Raw genomic sequence first — 20,487 nt, 5'->3', positions numbered from 1 at the left:
TGAATAGCTGGGACTACAGACAGGCACATGCCACTGCTGCAGAACTCTTAATATATCAAAAACTATTGAATTTTAAATGGCTGGCTTTTGTGGTATTAAATTATATCTCAATAAAGTTGTTCTAAAAAGATAATGAAAATAATAACCACAGAGTTTATTACAAAAGTTTTAAAAAGCAGGGGAGTAAAGTAAGTATACTGTACTGTTATGAGGTTCTTGTACTATACATAAAGGGGTACGATGTTGCTTAAAAGTTGCCTACAATAAATTAGAGCCTACTGCACACACTGAATCAACCACTAAAAACAAAATAATTATGGCTAATAATCCAACAAGAAGATAAAATGAAATCATAAAGTATACCCAATCCAAAAAATAGAACAAATGTGACAACAGACAAAAGCAAGATGATAGATTTAAACATAACCATATGAAAACACATATATATACGCTCATTAAATGTAAGTGGTCTAAACAACTCAATTAAAAGGCATAGATTATGAGAATGGATAAAAGAGCAAGACACAACTATATGCTCCCTACATGAACATACTTTAAATATGAAGACACAAATAGATTAAAAGTAAAAGGATAAAAGAAAGAAATATCCAGCTAACACTAAACAAAACAAAGCTGAAGTACCAATATTAAAATCTAGCAGAGTAGATTTTAGAGCAAAACATATTACCAGGGATTTAAAAAAAACCAAAGTTTATTTCATAAGATAGAGTCTCTTTATCAAGATGACATAACAATCCTAAAAGCGTATGCATCTAATTACAGATTTTTGAAATATATGACGTAAAAACCAGTAACTGGAGAAATAAACAAATCCACAAATATAGCCAGAGATAAATATGCCTCAGTCATGACAGAACAGAAAAAATCAGTAAGGATATAAGAGACTTGAACAATTCAAGTAGTCAACTTGATCTAATTTGACATTTTGAAAAGACTCAACCCAACACCAGACTACACATTCCTCTCAAGAACAAAAGAAATCTGTACCAATATAGACCATATTCTGGGCCATAAAACAAGTCTCAACAAATGTAAAAGAATTTGAGTCATAAAAAGTCTGTTCTCTGACCACACTTAAATTATCAATAACAGAACGATCTCTGGAAAATCATCAAATGCTGGAAACTAAGTAATATATCTGTATATACCTTATAAATCAAAGAAGTCAAAGGAGGTAATTAAAAATATTTTGAATTGAATATTTTGAATTAAATGAAGATGAAAACAAAACATATCAAAATTTGTGGGATGTCACTAAACCAGTGCCAAAGAGGAAAATCATAGCATTAAACACCTATAATAGAAGAGAAGAAAAGTCTCAAATAAATGACCTCATCTTTTACCATCAGAAACTAGAAAAGGATAATTTAATTAAAATCAAAGTAAGCAGGAAAAAATAAAATAGTAGATAATTATATAGAAACTATAAAACAAAACCAAAAGATGTTTCTTTAAGAACATCAATACAATTGCTAACCCTCTAACCAGATTAGTTGAGAAAAAAGGTGAGAAGATATAAATGACTAATAATAAAATTGAAAGAGGGGTCATTACTATTGTCCCTGTCAGAGACATTAAAAGTATAATAAATGATTAAGACAGTGTAGTATAGCCTTTTCTCCACTTTTAAATATGAAGTCACAATTTTAAAATCATGGTGGAACTATTAGATATCCATAAGCAAAACTACAAACTGATAAAACAAACTGATTCATACCTCATACCACATACAAAAATTAACTGAAAAGGGTCATAAACCTAAATGTAAAACTTAGAACCATAAAACTTCTAGAGGAAAACATAAGAGAAAATCATTGTGTACTTTGGGTAAGCAAAGTTTCCTTAGATAAGATACCTGTGAGCCAAAGTAACGAATGTAATTTTGCTCATTTCTGCTTGTCAACATACTTTCCCAAAGCCCCTGACTGTGACAATGTGCAGCTCTCCAGAAACGTGCATTGGAGACAAAACAGAATAGAGAACAGGGCCTCCCACCCTCCAACCCTTGCCTGAGTCATTGTATTCCTTAAAAGATAAATGGTCCTAGTCCTTGCCTTTTCCTACACATAAGAGAACACCTGACAGGGTTAGTGATTACGCTTCTGTAATCTATAACCAGATAGACTCTTGCATCCAAACTTTGATGTGATTTTATATGTACTGAACCTGTATATAAACCGTGAGCTGAAACACTATTTTGCAGCAGTCTGATAGAATCTTTCTGGTTTGTTTTTTGTTGTTGTTGTTGCTGTTGTTGTTGCTTTTTGGGACAGTTTCATTCTTGTTGCCCAGGCTGGAGGGCAATGGCACGATCTTGGCTCCCTGCAACCTCCGCCTCCCAGGTTCAAGCAATTCTCCTGCCTCAGCCTCCCAAGTAGCTGGGATTACAGGCATGTGCCATTTGTATTTTTAGTAGAGACGGGGTTTCTCCATGTTGGTCAGGCTGGTCTCAAACTCCTGACCTCAGGTGATCTGCCCACCTCGGCCTCCCAAAGTGCTGGGATTACAGGCGTGAGCCACCACTCCTGGCCAGTAGAACCTTTCTGAAAGACTCCTCCCAGGCTGTAGTCCTCAGTCAGTCTATAGCTCTCAGTAAGACTTCTGAATAAAACTAACTTAAATTCCTTAAAAGCTTGTTTTTTTTTCTTTAGTCAAAATATCAAAAGCAGGATCTATAAAGAACAAATTGAAAAACTGAACTTCATTTAAATTTACTTTCTAAAAGACATTGTTAAATAAATTAAATGGCAAGCCACAAACTGAGAGAAAATACTTTCAAAGTATATGTCCATAAGGAACTAGTATCCACAGCATATAAGAAATTTCAAAATTCAAAAAGGGGCAAAAGATTGGGACAGTTTACCAAAGATAATATACGGATGGCAGATAAGCATAAAAGAGCAATTAGAAAAAATGCAAATTAAAACCACAATGAAACACCACTACATGACTATTAGAATGGATAAAATTGAAAAAACCAACCATACCAAGTGTCAGTGAGGATTTAAAGAAGCTGCAACTCTCATACACTGATGTGGGAATGTAAGATAGAATCAGTCTGGAAAATAATCTGACAGTTTCTTTAAAAGTTAATTATCCAATTCAGCCATTTTACTCCTAGGTAGTTACCCAAGAGAAAAGAAAGTGTTTGTCTATACAAAGACGAGCACAAATGCTTCTAGTAGTTTTATCTGTAAATAGCCAAAAACTGGAAACAGCTCAAATGTCCATTCATAAATGAATGGACAAATTGTTATATATCCATAAAACAGAAGACTACTCAGCAATAAAAACAAATGAACTACTGGTATGCATAATACTATCTATCACTCTCAAAATAAGCCAAGTAAAAGAAGCCAGACAACACACAGCACTTACTGTATGATTCCGTTATATAAAACTGTAGAAAATGCAAACTAATTTATAGTGACCAAAAGCAGTTAAGTGGTTGCCTAGGAGTACAAGAGCAGAATGACATGAAGGAAGGATTTGAAACGAGGAGAAAAGTTGAGGAGTGTTGGATATGTTCACTATCTTCATTGCAGTGATAATTTCAAGAGTATATGCATATGTCAAAACAAATCAAATTGTATACTTTAAATATATGCAGTCTACGTTATCAACGAAAAAATTAAAAGAAAGCATAAGTCTTAAAGAAAAATGCTATTTTACAACTTTTTAAAATGTAATATTTAAAGAACATTCTCCTTAAATGGAAAACTCTGGCATACAAGAAAATATGACCACTAACCACAAACTAATTTTTTTAATACACTTTAAGTTCTAGGATACATGTGCACAACGTGCAGGTTTGTTATATAGGTATACATGTGCTATGTTGGTTTGCTGCACCCATCAACTCGTCATTTACATTAGGTATTTCTCCTAATGCTACCCCTCCCGCAGCCCCTAACCCACCGACAGGCCCCCTGTGTGTGATGTTCCCCTGCCTGTGTCCATGTGTTCTCATACCACAAACTAATTTTTAAAACTTATTAAGGAATAGTTTCTAAGTTTTTTCCTGGCTTTTATACCCTTGATCTCTTGATTATAGGCTGTTTATTGTGTAGAATGTTCCTCAGTGGCTGCAAGGGCAGCCCAACGCAGAGTGTCAGAGTCTAAGTGAGGTGAAGAGGATGTCCCCATGGGAAGGCAGCCCAGAGTTTGTGTCAAAGCCTGAAAGGTGAGGGGTCAACCAGGAGAGAAAGAGAGAGAGGTAATCCAGGAGAGAAGGAAAGAGGTTTTCAATAGAAATAGAAATAAAAACAGTTATCAATGTGTGTGTTGCACAGTGAGAAGCTTGGGAATAGTGATATCCCAATAACAAGGAGCACGCCTAACACTTACGTCTTCGTCTCTCAATACCATTCTCTACAGAAAGGTGCCAGGCTCCTTGGAGATGCGTCTGATCCTCAGATTAGGGAAATACATGATGCCTTGGTCATCTTGAGCAGGCAGTTAAGACAGCACTTAAAGAATTATGCAGACATGTAAAAAGGACAAGGAAACTAGTTAGAAAGGTACTCACTGGTCTAATTATTTCTAACTTTGAAAATAAAAAAGGAATCCATAATCATTTTAATATAAATAAAAGTTTGACCAAAAAAATGATATTTACAGAGACTCATACACTTCCCTAGAAAATACTTACTATAAAGTGCAAAATAATAATTTTACAGTAAATAAGTCTAGAAGACATCACCTTAATCAAGTGATCAAAATAACATCACCAATAATGGAGAAAATCAACAGCATGTGCCACCTGACGAAAGGCAATGAGAATATCACTTCTGTCATATTCCTGCCAAAAGTTCGAAATCTGAATTTAATCAACAGGAAACATGAAACAAACCCACTGAGGAACATTCTACACAATAAACAGCCTATAATCAAGAGATCAAGGGTATAAAAGCCAAGAAAAAACTTAGAAACTATTCCATAATAAAGTAGACTTAGAAAAGACCTAATTATAAATACAATGCAAGATGATGAGCTGGATCCTTCACTATCAAGGATATTGTGGCAATATGGGAAAACTTCAATGGGATCTGATAATTAGATGATAGTAAGATAACAGGGTTAATTTACTGATTTCAGTGGTTGCTTTGTGACTATGTTGAAGAATGTGCTTGTTTGTGAGAAAAACAGAGTATTTGAAGGTGTTAGAGCATCAGTGTAAACAATTCACTCTTAATTGACTTAGGGAGATAAAAGGTTCTTCACACTTTTTTACTGTACTTGCAACTTTTCTATAAGTTTGAGGGAGGCAGAGTAGAGGAGGAGGAGAGGAAGGAGCAGGGATAGAAGGAGAAGCAGTCATCTTACATAAAATAATTTTAAGTGGAAGAGAGGGTTCATGTGTCACTACTAACCATAAGAATAGACATCCCCAAGATCTGGCTAGAAGTGACTGTTACAAAGTACATGACTACCCCAGACACGTATGTGCCTGATTTTAGAGAAGACAGGAAAAGATGTCTCAAACAAATCACAAACTCTAAGAGGCATGTTGCCAAAAGTCAAATAGGTCTTCTGAAAAAGGAGAAGTCTAGACCACAGTCAACAGTGCAGGCAGCACTGTACCACCAAGTTTAGCTGTGTTTTCAAAAAAGCTAAAGAAATACCATAGTATTAGAAAGACACATTTATGTTCAACACAAAACAAAGACAAAGGCAGATGCTCCAGCAATGTGGCCCTAAGTACTTCTGTTTCCAGGATACATGTCACATGAGAAATGTGACGAGGTACCATGTTCTTTGAAGATGGTACATTATGAAATTTCTTCTGCCTACCAGTGAGACTAATCTCTTCCAGATGTTGTTTGGCCCACAATGTGCTATTCAAATATATGAAAGTTTTGTTTATTTTCAAAGTTTGAGAGCCAAATAAGAAACCCAGTTTCCTTCACCAGCCTCTAATTAAACTGGAGATAAAAGCTAAAAAAAATCAGTATATAACCTAAGTCTAGACTTATACATCCTGCCTGAAGTTTTGAGGTGAGGAGGGGGAAGAAAGTAAGACCTGTGGAATACAATCCTAATATCTGCTTCAGCATGGGAAAAATAATGAGACACTTAATTTCATTTCCTTTCCTGCTCCCAGCATATTACCATTCTTCCTCATTGAAAACCCTCTTGGCAATACCTCTCTAAAACAGTAAATATAGAGGGGAATCTAAAGAAAACTAGTATTGTACTAGAGGATGAATTATTCCCAGCTGGGTCGAGGATATGTAAATACTCTGGCTTCCTGAGAAGTCACATACGTGATTTTACCAACTTGAGGGCGCACCAAGAAAGAGCTGGCCTCGTTCTTTGATATACAATTCTATGAATAACATCTCAAATGTTACCACTCTGTTGAAGAAATCAGGAAGTGAAGCAAAGGGAATAAAGTGACTTTCCTCTGTTCACAATGATTTAGTAACTATGAAAATCACCAAAAAAGGGGGTCCCCTCTCTAACTTATGTGAGTGGTTAACTCCTGTTTTCCTGTTATGAAAGGGTTTAAAATATAATAGCAGACACTTTTAAAAATAATGGCTGAAGTCTTTTATCAGGAAAGCAGCAGAAAATGGAAGGGAAAAGGAGCCTCTTTTTTAATAAACTATGAGGAGATAGTAAAACCACAAAGTAGCCACAAAGCCCCTATGTCTGAGACATGACCTAAAAACCAACTGGAGACCTAAAAACAGCTGTGAGGCCCCACTTGAAAGACTTCTATCTGCTAATGGGCCTGAAAGATGCTGTCCTACATGTCCAGAAAAACAGAGTGGGATCGTCCAAATATGTAGAGAATGGAGAATGTCACACAGAAAACTTCTAACTAGTGTGAAAAGGGATTTGATGATCACTCCAAAAAAGAGATAAGGCATTATGACATTAGAAAGGGAATTCTGGGCTGGGTGTGGTGGCTCAAGCCTGTAATTCCAACACTCTCCGAGGCCAAGGCAGGACGATCACTTGAGACCAGGGGTTCGAGACCAGCCTGGCCAACATAGCAAGATGCCATCTCTACTTAAAAAATAATAATAAATATAAAAATATTTTTTAAAGGAAAGGAATTCTGATACAAAAGGAGTCCACTTACAAAAAAATAAGTTTTACTAAACCGATATTCCCTAAAAAATCTGGGAGAAGAAGAAACAACCAGGCTCAGTGGCTGTGGGTGCGACCTGACCAAGAATTTCCTGGGGCTTGAGAAGGAAGCAGTGTGCCAAAGGGCTGAGGTTAGAGTGACTGTTGTTTTAAGCCAAGTCATAGCGATAAAATGAGCAGGTGGCAAGTCTCTCAATCTTTTGTATTCCCAGATTTCCCCATTTTACAGTAATATAGTGCTGGGGGCAAGGGATAAAATGTGATGTGTTCAGCCCATTGCAGAGAAGTGTTTCCAAGGGTATAATTTTAGATTTCTAAAAGGCCACCTCTCCAAAGAACTACCCCAGTTTCTCTTGGTGGTAGCTGTGGAGGTAACTGAAGTGACATACAAGGATCCTTCTCCTTCTGGGGTCTGATGGTCTCGTTACGGAGACTGATCTCTGATCCAAGTTACATGAACTCCTCCTCTCAGCTGGAATTCATAGCACCACACTGATTTCTTTTGGCCCCAAGCCCAAATTGCAGCTGTTTGTACTTATTCGTGGTATGGTGTATTTTGAAACAAAATGAACCAGATTTTTCCTACTGCCTATGTCAGTGCCTGGTATTGGGAAACATTAACTCTTTCACAGTCAGGCTACCAACAATTGTATTGTCTATGAAAGGAAGGATGATATAAAGAAAACACTGACCCCAAGCTGGGAAAGAGTCAATCAAAAATTTTCCTACTGCCTATGTCAGTGCCTGGTATTGGGAAACATTAAGTCTTTCACAGTCAGGCTACCAACAATTGTGTCTATGAAAGGAAGGATGATATAAAGAAGACACTGACCCCAAGCTGGGAAAGAGTCAATCAAGAAGCCCATTTCAAAGCAAAGGGCAGATATTCCATCATTTACTTAGTTTTGGGGCCCCATCTACTTCCAAATAAGTTTCAGATAGGTTACAGAAGACTATAAAGAACAAGAGTCATGGATTAAAGTAAGCAAGGGAAATAGGTATTTCAAAACTGAGTGCAAAATTTTACTCTGAGCTCTCTGGTAACCAAAGCAAAAGGGAAAATGAAGAATTGCATATTAACTATTGAGAGAGAGAGAGAGAGATGTTATTTTCTTCTACTAAATCCTAGTAAGAGTTATCAAATGGTATAAAATATACAAAAATATTAATATGGCTATTTCTTCTCCTATCAACTCTCAATGACAGCTGAAGATAAAAATAAGTGGTTCTTGGATGGTATAGCACCCACGAAACTTAAACACAAGACAAAACCAGACTTAAACAGAGTTTTTGATTTAGTAGAACCTAGACACCTGTATTTTTTTAAGTCTCCTTAATTCTGAAGCATATGTCTGACTACATGCCATTATCTTAAATCAGAGTTCTTCACAGATACTTGGACTAGAACAAATGTATTATATTCCACATTTATTGCTAGTAAGTGATCTAATATGATACAAGGTGAGCAGAACAAGCTTTACTGCAGAATATAGTAACACTGAGCCCTGTGTCTTCTCCAAAGCTGGTGAATAAGATGTGTGAGAGAGAACCAAGAATCTGTATTTTAACAAGCACCCAAAGTGGGTCTAGGTTGAAAGCTAGGTGTGTTAACTACTGCATTACACCAGTTGTTCTCAAATTGTAATATGTGGCACACAGAATTCACTGGAGGGCTTGTTCAAACACAGATGTATAAGCCCCACTCCACTGTATGTCTGATTCAGTAGGTCTGGGGTGGATCCAAGAATTTGCATTTACTAACAAGTCTCCAAGTGATGCTGGTGCTGCTTATGGGGCCACACTTTAAGAACCACTCACTAAACTGTCCATTTACTAAATCAGTGGCCTCACATGGCCTTTAATAGAACTGGAAATAATAATTTAAAGTAATATATAATTCAAGACTAAAGTCTCTGATAAGTGTCTGAAGTGTTCAGTATTGTTGATTAGAAACAGTTTTAAGTGCTTTTAATACCTGGCAGAAAAGGCAAATTTGGCATTTTATTAAATAAATACATAAATAAATAAATTGGACTTTCATCCAAACTGAATGTCATTCCACCTGGTCAATTATAAGGACTGCCAGAAATATTGTTTTAGGAGAGAACTTTTGAATTACTCAATAAAGACTGTAACTGAAACACCGTGGACCAGTGCAAAAAAGAACTGAGGGCAGGTGTTACCATTTATAAATCTTGGACATTAAAAATACACACACATGTTTAATGAAACTCCTAAGAGCATGTTAAGTTTGAGAACTTCATCCCGGCAAGCATCTACAAGAATAAGGGAGCTGCAAATGTACCTTCACATTATATGACTTGATCTGTAGCATAAAGCTATTTAGTGTGATCCATCTGAATCTGAATTTTGGAGGGTGTTGCCCAAGGCAACAGATTTAGTTTTGACAAAGTCAATAGCAAGTTCTCCTTAAAGAAAAGAACTGGCCAATAGGTCTGAGGATTCTTAAATTCATTTTCTGTTCATGAGCATAAGATCACATCATAGCTCTACCAGAAAGGCAATATCTAATGCATAGATAGATTTCTTAAGTTATTAAATCATAGATTCAAAAGAAGGCATAAGGATGTGGACACAGGTGGGTTTTATATCATTTGGAAATGGAACTTGATCTGTCAAAAGATAACTCCTATATACTACATTATTCTCTGGATGGCTGTATCAATCCTCTTAAGAAACATTAAAGTTTAAATCTTCGCGATCAGTCAGCTCAACCCAGAGACATTTTATTAAGATCGAAAGCTGTAGTGAAATTAATATATCCCGCACATGGTCATAAAGCGACTTCTGAATAAAGATGACGTCAGCCCCAACTCCCCAGTATGTCCACACCCAATTTCCAGTCAAAATACAAATGAAGACAAAAACTCAAAATAGCTCTGAAACCAAGAATAACAGCCAGCCATTTATAAGAACCTGGGAGTAATATCTATTAAGTACAGTGCAGATGGAACTGAATTAAAAGCAATTGGTGTCCAATGAATGCTTTAATTGCTAAAAAAAGAACAGCTAGAAATAAATTAGAAGGTTCAGACCTCCCCCACCCTACCTCATTTTCCAGAACACTGGAATGAGCAGGAATGAGTAGCAGCAGCATCCCCACGCTGTGCAGCCCTGCTTTCTAAAACAACCAGACAGCTATCCACTTGTCTTAGTCAGCTCAGGCTGCTATGAAAGCTACCACAGACTGGGTGGCTTAAACAACAAACATTTCTTTCTTACAGATCTGAAGGCTGGAAGTCTAAGACCAGGGTGCCAACAAAGTTGGGCTCTGATGAGGCCTCTTCGGGGTTGTGGTCTGCCATCTTCTCAATTTAGCCTCACAAGTGGAAACAGGGCTAGAGAGCTCTTCTGGGGTTGCATTTAATGAAACTCCTACGAGCATGTTAGGACAGGGTCTTGCTGTCACCCAGGCTGGAGTGGCGCGATCGTACCTCACTATAGACTTAAACTCCTAGGCTCAAGTGATTCTGACACCTAAGCCTCCTAGGAAGCTGAAACTACAGGCACACACCACCACACCAGGCTAATTTTTAAAAATTTTTATTAATAGTAGACATGGGGTCTTGCTGTGTTGCCCAGGTTGGTATCAAACTCCTGAGCTCAAGCAAATCTTCTGCCTCAGCCTCCCAGAGTGCTGGGATTACAGGTGTGAGTCAACATGCCGAGTGTAGGGTCTCTTTTATAAGGCCCCTAATCTCATTCATGAGGGAGGAGCCCTTATGACCTAATCACCTCCTGATACCATCACCTTGGGGACTGAGATTTCAACATATGAATTTCAGGGAGACACAATCTTCAGTCCATAACACTGCTATTCTCCCTTTCTCTTACTCTTTCAGAAGCTCTGTACAAAGAAGGTTTTTCATAAATCAGTAAGCACAATAAACAATCTACTGGTTGGTTCATGGCCTCCTGAGGGAGAACAGTAGTCCAGTTCTAAAAGAGCTGGGTACAAGAATTCTAACATGAAAAATTTCCTTGTCACCAGCCAAATCTCTTAGTATTGACTTGTGACTAGGGAAACAACGGGCTCCACTTTGATCGGGTGACTTCTTAGGGGCATGGGGCCAGGGTTTTCTCCTGTTTCAGCAGTCAGGGTCCAGAGCCTCCAGAGGTAGTCACCAGGATCACCCTTGCCAATGGTGCCAGCTGCTCACTTGCATAAAGGCATCAGGCCTAAAGGAGAGCCATGGCTGCAATCCAGCAAGGACTGCTCTACTCCCCCAGCCACGTGCCTCAGTGTGAGCTGTGCTAGCCCAAAAGAATAAGCCTTCTGAAACCAGGCAGGAACCTGCGCAGCTAGTAAATGGGGCATGGTTAGAACTCCAAAGTCTAGGCCCACATTGTCCAATATGATAGTTGCTCTCCTATGTGCACAGTGCAGAAATACAACATTTTCCATTATCACAAAAATCTATTGGACAGTGCTGGAATACTGTCCACAAAAATTACGAAGTGGAAGGAAGCTTTGCCACTTTTCCATTAAAATGGAAATACTCTTATTCTCTCCTACAGAATACAGTCTCCAGAGAGGTCGGTCATTTTGGAGTCAGAATTAAATCTAACTAAATGCCTCTAAAACAATGAAAACATTAAGACAGCTAGTACACTAAGCTCATAATAACCCCTTTTGTTCACTGCATGTTTCCTATGTTTTAATGTGCTAAAATCAAACACATGGAAATGCTGAGCTGTTTTAAATAATACTCCTCAAAAAGGAATAGGGTTCTCTTTAGAAGCATTTTCTTCAATATCAGGAATAACAAGAATCTCACTATTACTCCTACTATTCAACACAGTTCTAGACAGCCTAGTTAATTCAATGAAACAAGACAACAATAAATAACATGTAAGGAGTGAAAGAGTCAAAACTGCCCTGATTTGCAATCAAAATGATTATTTAAATTCAAAGTCCAAGAAAGTCTATAGATAAACCTGCTCCTAAATTTCCAGTGAAATGCTAAGGACCAAAATAGCCATGACAAATTAAGAGAACAGAAGTAGAGGACTTGACCTACCAACGAGTAAGACATATTAAAAGCCATGTAATTCATTACATGGTAATGTGACAATTGTTCCAGGCTAGACATTCAGAGGTACACAAAGTTTCAAAACAGTCTTACATAGATGATACACATGACATTACAGTGGGGACATAAAGGGACTGGGAAAAAAAATGGTTCTAAAGCAAAAGGAAAAATATACCTAATCAGACACCCCAACTTCATATCATACACAGAACTAACATCCAGACGGATCAAAGGCCTGAACATAATTTGACTGGCCTAGGGGAACTCCAGCATCATGCTGGTCTCTTATTTCCTTTTAGCTTCATTTCTGAACCCTTCTACTGTTATTCTGTGCTAACAATCTAATGTAGGAAAAGCTGCCTCTTTCCTGAAATGATACAGAAACAAGAAGTTAAAAAGATCGTGCTTGAAGATCTCTTTTATACCTAAAACTAACCACTGGCTTCCTTCCCCTCCAAAGAAAGTCATGTAATGTTCCTGATTCAGCAGACAGATTAAAAGCTCAATTAGAATTCTATTTTTAAAAATAATACATACAGCTTCTGAAAGAACATATAAGATGCTGACTAATAAATACCCTGGATAAAAACTTCCAAAATGACTAATAAATACCCTGGATAGGAACTTCCATATAAAAATCCACATAAATGTAGCCAACAAATGCAGAATACGATTTAGCTTTTAACATATGCTAACCTTCTTTGGAAATTAAATATTTTACCTGGAAATAACAGTGGTTTTTTAAAGTTCTATCTTGAGACTTTCTCCTTGGTTTATAGCTCTTTTTACTTTATCTAACACTTACACGTTTCAGATGATTAATAACAACTACGCAGGAACATTCAATTCCAGAGGCAATTTTAACGTAGTCATTGATAAAATACAAGTTATCATAATAAAACTGTTTAATTTACTTAAAAAAGGAATGCAGTCCTAATCACATATTCATCTATTATACCTTTCTTGTAAATTTCCCTTCAGAAAACAATTTTAAACTTCTAAACCACCTCAATCTCCACACTTAACAGTAAATCACAGTAATATGTGTATGTATTCTAGCTCTCTTGAGGTAAAACAAGCATTTAATTTTAACAGACACTACTCATGGGGTGCCAAAGTTAATCACACAAAACCAGAAGTATGGCTCAATGTGGGAACATATTTCTGAATGAACCTATCATTAAAGATAGAAAAAGTGTCCCAGAATGTAAACTAATAATGGGAGATAATGAGGATGAACACAGTGCAATATTCATTGCTGTTTGAGAGCTGAATAGGTAGGTATTCTCTTATTCCTAATCGAAATTAGGATAAACCAAGGGACCTAAAACTCCAGAGATAGGATTTTTCCTGCTAAGACTAATGGAACAAAGCGGTTAACAACTTTCAGTAAAAGAGGAATGCAAGAACTATGCTCTAGAAAGATGTGTCCATCAAAAGTCGAAAGCACTGTAGGTGTAACTTCTCTTTAAAATATGAAGGGAGCCAGGCATGGTGGCTCACACTTGTAATCCCAGCAGTTTGTGGGCCTGAGGCAGGAGAATTGCTTGAGGCCAGGAGTTTGAGACCAGCCTGGTCCACATGGTGAGACCCCATCTCTACAAAGGAAAAATAAAAATAAAATATGAAGTGTTGGTTACAAGAAACCTAATTTGTATACCCAGATGAGAAATTCTGGGAATCCAGGCAGACCATCAGGAGCCCATTTGAAATGGAAATCCCCTGATCCTGTGGAATCAACTGTAAATTAAACAGTTTTATTATGATAGTTTGTATTTTATCAATGACTACATTAAAACTGCCTCAGAATTGAATGTTCCTGCATAGCTGTTATTAATCAGCTGTTATTAATCAGCTTACACGTTTTATATGAAACATGTAAGTTCTATATAAAGTATTTAAACTACAGAGATTCAGTCACAAACAGAGAAGGCAGGATTATGGCTGTCCCTATCCCTGGAGTTTAGTAGACAAGCCAGAACACTCCATGGTAAGACAGAGTCAACACATGCACCCTCGCATCTCAAGTAAAAGCAGGCAAGAGTGAAACCAGCAGGGTGGCACACAAATCTACTTAGAACCCATTCTCTAGGGACAATGAATGTAATTTGCTTAATAGAGTGAACCACAAATCAAAAGAGAAAGGGCTATGTTGGGTGCTAAAAGTGTTACAAACACATAGGCATCCCTGAGGATGCCCTAAAGAGTTTTCTTATTTGGAAGGAAAATCTCCTTCTCTTTGGGGAGGGGAAGATAAGTACAGTGAACTATTATTTGGGGGTCAGGGACTAAAAAGTGGTGGCTGCAATCACAGAAAGGGCAGTCACCCATGAGCCAGTACAGTGTGGCCAGTTCAGAAGCTTCCTCCTCCACCATCCCAAGGAGCTGGACCATGAAAACCAAACCATTCTTCATGGGAGTTAAGGGGAGACGCTACAGCCACATATCCTAGGAATTATTCCCCCAAACCTCCAGCTGTATCTCAGATTTATATGGCTCACAGAAACAAAAATATAATGGTAACAATAATTAGGCTCAGAATTCATAACTCAGAAATAACTGAATTTATTTGCATATGTCTTGGACCACTATTCCAACTAACATGTAATATTCATACTGTTAGTAGTGTCAAAGTCCCATTAACTATTTCAATGAAGTTCATCCCAACAACTCAGACTTAAGAAAAACTAATCATTCCATGAGGGCATAATCAAGGCTCCATCCTTCACCCAGTACACAGCTGCCATAGTTCTTTGTGCTCATAAACATTTGTGAAATGCATGTCTTTATCCTCCAGTGATAGTCACTGTCACCAACTTTGGCTAACAATGATTTTGCAAGATATCTCTCCCATTCATCCTAGTCTTCAATTGGCCACATCTTGTTTTGAACTGTAGTTTACTTCATTCAATTATCCTCTCTTCTGTGGCTTCAGTTTTGTTCTCTCCTCAGTTCCCAGTCCTCAGAATATAAACATGCTAGATTTCCTATTCAAGAAAGAAAAGGTATTCCCTTGACCCCAATTTCTTCCTTGTCTCTCGTCTCCCTACCCCATCCTCCCTTTTCAAGGCCCAGGATACTGAAGAAACTGTGCTTATTGCTTTTACATTTTTATATGATGAACCATGGCTTCCTCCACCCCAACTCAAAACCTTAAGATCACTGACCTCTAAAAAGGATCTTTTTCTGTCCTTATCTTACTTGACCCTTTGTTGGCATTTTGCATCATTAATCACTCATTTTAATTTTGCCCTACTCACAACACTATGCTCCCTTGATTCTTATCCAACTTTGTGATAGCCTTTTCTCAAGCCTCTTTGCAGGATCCTCTTCCTCTGATGACTAGGAAATGTTGGCTTACCCCCAAGCTCTGCCTTTCCTATTCTACTTCTGCTTACTCTCCTTAGGCCATCTTATCCATACCAATCAATTCCACAGACACTTATAGGTTGGTGATACTTAATTATGCATCCCATTCCAGAACGTAGTACAACATTCCAACTTAATAGATTCAAATCCATTCTTGGTTGAGCATGGTGGCTCACGCCTGTAATCTCAGCACTTTGGGAGGCTAAAGTGGGAGGATCACTTGAGCCCATGAATTTGAGACAAGCCTAGGCAACAAAGTGAGACCCCATCTCTACAAAAAACAAACAAAAATAGCCGGGTGTGATGGCGTGTGCCTGTGGTTCCAGGTACTCAAAAGGCTAAAGCGGGAGGATTGGTTGAGCCCAAGAGGTCGAAGCTGCAGTTAGCCATGATTATGACACTGTACTCTAGCCTGGGTGACAGAGTCTCAAAAAAAAAAAAGGGGGGGCCTCTATCTCTAACCTCATTTCATTTCTCTCTGTCTCTATCCAATTTAACCTCTTGCAATGATCTAACAAAACTGTGGAAATCCTTTCAATTGTTAAGAATTGGGAAGGAGGTGGGCCGGGCGTGACAGCTCAGGCTTGTAATCGCCTGTAATCCCAGCACTGTAGGAGGCCCAGGCAGGTGGATCACTTGAGCTCAGGAGACCAGCCTGGGCAATACGGTGAAAAAAATTAGCTAGGTGTGGTGGCATGTGACTGTGTGGTCCCAGCTACTCGGGAGGCTGAGGTGAGAGAATTACCTGAGCCCAGGAGGTGGAGGTTGCAGTGTACTGTGATGGCACCACTGTACTCCAGCCTGAGCAACGAGTGAGACCCTGTCTCAAAAAAAAAAAAAAAAAAAAAAAAAAAAAGAATTGGGAGGGAGGAAGCAAACTTCAGATTCCTTTGTACATTCCCCAAGACATCGCCTGATCCAGCCTCTGCCTTGTCCACTAGCAAGTCTTACATTATTTACCAACAAAACTACCTGGAGTTCCTAGAAAACATCATGTTACTGTTTTCACAATTAAAATGCCTTCTTCCACTGCTTATCCACAAGGTGAACTCCCTTTATCTTTCAATCTTCCAGTGTCCAGCTGATGTCTCAGGAGTCTCCTTCTTAATCACTGCCACACACACATCATCAGCAGTGTGTTGGTGTGCCCTGCTATATGCCATCACCTCTGTACCTTGCACATAAGTAATAACATTCATCACACTAAACCCTATTCAGTTATGAGACAACTGCTGGACTTTGAGCTTCCAGAGGATTAAGCCAGCCCTATAATTATTTTTTTATCCTAATGCTCAGTGTGCCTGGCAATATAGACAGTGCTCAATAAAGGGTAATTGAACAAGAAAAGGAGGAATTAATGAAGGCATACAGCCACTAGAAATGAAAAATGAACTGAAGAATTGGTTTACCCAAAAGCACAATTATTCTAACACAACTATTTCCTGTCCAATGATTTTCTTCATTCATGCATGCATGCAAAAGGCTATACACAAGACACAAAGTGCTGGTAATATAATCTTCCCAGCTTTCTCAAGTCACTGAAAATCCTGATGATGCAAGAGCCTTCCTGGTCAATCCCACACATTCCATTCCCAATGGCCATTAGGAAGAAAAAAAAACATATCCAAAATGTTGGGGAAACGATCCCTAAAGGTTAAGCATTATAATTAACTTTCTGTCTTGGCACATCCTTTAACTTATTCCTTCTTCCTTAACACACGCACCTGCTTGTTCCATCATGAATTTGGAGTTCACCATTGCCTGTGCAAACATCTATATTACCAATTCCATGCCACGGTAATTACATATTCAAAAGTTACAGACTCAACACACAAAAAAAAATCCCAAATAATTTGGCTTGATCCAAATCACACCTCCAAATAGGTAAACAGGCAAGCCAACTCAAATAAATTCACAAGGGTACAAGGTATAAATCTTTACAGCACATAAACAAATGTTTCTGCATTAGAAATGAGTATGAAAAATAAAGCCTTAAGAGATCTAGAAGAAAATATGGTAGAATGTTTATATAGTCACAGATTGAGAGGAGGCTATTTTAGCATAAGGCCAAAGAAAAGACTGATAAAGGTAACTACCTAAAATAGTTTGGATATTTGTCTCCACCCAAATCTCACATTGAAACGTAATCCCCAGTGTTTTACCTGGGGCCTGATGGGAGATGTTTGGATCGTGGGGACAGATCCCTCATGAATGGCTCTGGAACATCTTCTTCGTGGTAAGTGATCTGAGTTCTCTCAAGATACTGTCATTTAAAAGTATGTGTCACCTCACCCCAACTAACTCACTCCTTCTCTCCCTTTCTCTCTTTCAGTGGTGCTTGTTTGCTCCTGTCTTCACCACATGAGATGCCTCCTCCCCCTTCACCTTCTGCCATGACTGTAAATTTTGTGAGGCCTCCCCAGAAGCCGAGCAGATGCCAGCACCATGCTTCCTGTAGAGCCCGCAGAATTGTGAGCCAATTAAACTTCTTTTCTTTATAAATTACCCAGTCTTAGGTATTTCTTTACAGCAGTATAAAAATGGCCTAATACACTACCTAAACATTTAAGGCTTCATTATATTAAACAAATGCATATATGAAAAAATGCTTTATATCACATCATAAACTGTTAACATTCTTAAAGTTTTAAAAACGAAAATTATATGTATTAAATATACAGCTTAAACAAGTAAATTTTTAGATGAGCATCCTAATAGAAAAATGGTTGATAAACATCCACAAGAAATTTATGAGAAATAATACAAATGATCGATGAGCATAAGAAAAAATTGTGCCTAACATAAAGTGATTAAATAATCTAACTTTAAAAATAAAATGCCATTGCCCCCAACACATTGATAATCTTTCTAAATTTATAATATTCAGTTTAATGAAGTTGCTGCACTTTCGAGCACTGTGATCAGGGGTTTCAGTATGGAACAATCTCATCCTGTCCCTGAAGGATGATTTTGGCAATATGTATCAAAAGCCACACAAACACACCCTTTGACCTAGCAATTCTACTTCAAGATGTTTATCATTGGAAAAGAACCAGCAATCTGTGCTAACATACCTACTGAGGACGATCATTACAAAACTCTATCTATGAAATTGAAAGCAACCTTAAGGTTTCAAGAAGTTGTATTAATTTAAGAGGCCGAGCGCAGTGGTTCACACCTGTAATCCCAGCACTTTGGGAGGCCAAGGCAGGCAGATCACCCAAGGTCAGGAGTTCAGGACCAGCCTGGCCAACATGGTGAAACCCCATCTCTACTAAAAATACAAAAATTAGCTCAGTGTGGTTGTGGGCACCTGTAATCCCAGCTACTCAGGAGGCTAAGGCAGGAGAATCATTTGAACCCGGGAGGTGGAGGTTGCAGTGAGCCAAGATTGTGCCACTGCACTCCAACCTGGGCAATAGAACAAGACTCCGTCTCAAAAAAAAAGTCTTATTAATAACAATATATTTGAAGGACAAAATATGTCCTACTATTTTAAAAGCCACACGACAGACATCTTTTCCCAGAATACTAAGAGCAAAATACGCTGAAAACTCTTCTAGCACAAAAACATGTAAAACTGCTGTGTGTATATGCATACACAAGCACACACCTCCACCTCTGTAAATGTTTACCCAAGTTGGCAAAAGTCATGAACCTCCCAAGAAACAAAAATAATCAAGAAATCAACTCAAGCTGGGCGCGGTGGCTCACGCTTGTAATCCCAGCACTTTGGGAGGCCGAGGCGGGCGGATCACGAGGTCAGGAGATCGAGACCACGGTGAAACCCCGTCTCTACTAAAAATACAAAAAATTAGCCGGGCATGGTGGCGGGCACCTGTAGTCCCAGCTACTCGGAGAGGCTGAGCCAGGAGAATGGCGTGAACCCAGGAGGCGGAGGTTGCAGTGAGCCGAGATTGCGCCACTGCACTTCAGCCTGGGTGACAGAGCGAGACTCCATCTCAAAAAAAAAAAAAAAAGAAAAGAAACCAACTCAGAAAAGAAAAAAATAATAATAATAAACTAGAGAGTCTGTCAGCTGATTATATCCTAATAATCCCAGGTGACCTTGAGTTTTGGCTTTCAAAAGCAGAAATCAAGTGAAAAATGGAAGTCAGATCAAAGACCTCTGCAAAAAGCTGGGACATCCTACCCTTAACAGCTGAACTAATAGAAAAAATACTGACCCACGTCACACAGGGAGAGGGTCAGAAAATGTGACTGTCTCACACATGGATCTAGGTAGGAAAGAGTCGCCCCTGAGAATTTATATCCGGACACTTGCCCTTAATAAACTGGGGATGACCTGAATTCATACTGCTGGTGCAGCCACCCAAAAACCTCAAGCTAATAATTCAACCTGATGTGGACATGGGTTGAGAGTGCCTTTAATGCATCAAACAGAAGAAAACACAAATTCTTTCTGAACTGATTCACCTTAAGCTCTCAAAGAATTACCAGAGAAAAAGTTCCTAGAAACATGAGCTTACATTGGGAGAGTGGGGAGTAGGGTGGGATCTCAAAACACATACAGAAACAAGTCAACATTTACAAGAGTCATCAAAAAGAACAAATAGCAGAAACAGACTTACAAAGTCTACAGATACTGGGATCATCAAATACAGACTATAAAATAAAAATGTTTAATAAGTTTAAAAGTAAAAGAGGACGTATTAAAGGATAATATATTAAAAATGACCATACAACTTTTAAGAAGATGTAAACAGGGTTCCTAAAATAAAAATAGAAACAGGGTTCCTAGAAATATAAAAACACAGTATTTCAAATTAGAAATTCAGTAGGTGAGTAATACAGCTGATTAAGTGCAACTGAAGAGATAATTAGTAAAGTGGACCATCATTACAAACAAATTACACAGAGGCACAGATGGGAAATCTCAAAGTGAGGTTTAGAGTCAGGAATGAGATTTAAAAAAAAAAAAAAA

At 38.2% G+C, this 20,487-nt stretch overlaps 1 protein-coding gene across 14 annotated transcripts in view; it reads right to left on the bottom strand.

The window, feature by feature from the left end:
• Positions 1–20,487, bottom strand: part of LPAR1 (lysophosphatidic acid receptor 1) — a 174,189-nt gene that overhangs the window by 117,376 nt on the left and 36,326 nt on the right. For 2 of the 14 annotated variants that reach the window (XM_063636128.1, XM_063636130.1), the window contains exon 1: positions 10,190–10,268. The exons of the other annotated variants lie outside the window; for them this stretch is intronic. The gene's annotated coding sequence lies outside the window, so the exon portion shown is untranslated. Of the gene's footprint in view, positions 1–10,189; positions 10,269–20,487 lie in introns of those variants that run through there. 14 annotated transcript variants of the gene reach the window in all.

This window comes from Symphalangus syndactylus, chromosome 3 (assembly GCF_028878055.3).
Source record: "Symphalangus syndactylus isolate Jambi chromosome 3, NHGRI_mSymSyn1-v2.1_pri, whole genome shotgun sequence".
Taxonomy (NCBI): Eukaryota; Metazoa; Chordata; class Mammalia; order Primates; family Hylobatidae; genus Symphalangus; species Symphalangus syndactylus.
The sequence above is the reverse complement of the archived record's forward strand: the minus strand, read 5'-3'. Positions and strand labels throughout refer to the sequence as shown.